This window comes from Trachypithecus francoisi, unplaced genomic scaffold (genome assembly GCF_009764315.1).
Source record: "Trachypithecus francoisi isolate TF-2019V2 unplaced genomic scaffold, Tfra_2.0 Contig00999, whole genome shotgun sequence".
NCBI lineage: Eukaryota > Metazoa > Chordata > Mammalia > Primates > Cercopithecidae > Trachypithecus > Trachypithecus francoisi.
This window is the reverse complement of record NW_022681059.1, coordinates 41,279-42,359: the sequence shown is the minus strand read 5'-3', so window position 1 is coordinate 42,359 and position 1,081 is coordinate 41,279.

Sequence of the window (1,081 nt, the reverse complement as noted above, 5' to 3'; positions counted from 1 at the left end):
GTCTCAAAAAACAAAACAAAACAAAACAAAACAAAAAAACCAGTTGCTTATAGAAAAGAACTGTGGCATAGTTTTAAAAACTAGTGAAACAGGCCGCGTGCGGTGGCTCACGCCTGTAATCCCAGCACTTTGGGAGGCCAAGGAAGGCGGATCACAAGGTCAGGAGATCGAGATCATCCTGGCTAACACAGTGAAACCCCGTCTCTACTAAAAATACAAAAAATTAGCCGGGCGTGGTGGTGCGTGCCTGTAGTCCCAGCTACTCAGGAGGCTGAGGCAGGAGAACGGCGTGAACCTGGGAGGTGGGTTTGCAGTGAGCTGAGATCGCACCACTGCACTCCAGCCTGGGCGACAGAGTGAGACTTCGTCTCAAAGAAAAACAAAAAAACAAAACAAAAAAAGCAGTGAAACAGAATTTCTTGAAAATAAGGCCAGGCACGGTAGCTCACGCCTGTAATCCCAGCACTTTGGAAAGCTGAAGTGGGCGGATCACTTGAGGTCAGAAGTTCGAGACCAGCCTGGCCAACATGGTGAAACCCCATCTCTACTAAAAATATAGAAATTAGCCAGGTGTGATGGCACATGCCTGCAATTCCAGCTACTCAGGAGGTTGAGGTATGAGAATTGCTTGAACCCAGGAGGTGGAGATTGCAGTGAGCTGAGATCACGCCATTGCACTCTAACTTGGGTGACAAAGTGAGACTCTGTCTCAAAAAAAAAAAAGAATTTCTTGAAAATAAATTGTAATTTCTTTCCAGTTGAATAGGAAAGCAGTGAGAATTCTCATGCTTATGACTTTTATAATTTTATCTTTTTAATAATATCTCTGTAATCTAGAAGATGTCTTGATACACATTTTTTTTAACCTAAAAATGTTATAGCAATGTGATTAGATGAGCCAACCCCTGCCCCTCTCTCCGCCCAAAAAGAAGAAAATTGACTTGAGAATGTCACTTTTAATTTGGAGCCTGTGTATCTTTCAAAATACCGTAATTTTTCATTCCCTTTCTTACCTCCATTATATTAATAAAATGGACATAACTTTTTTTTTCTCTTTTTTCCTTTCCTTTTCCAATTTTAG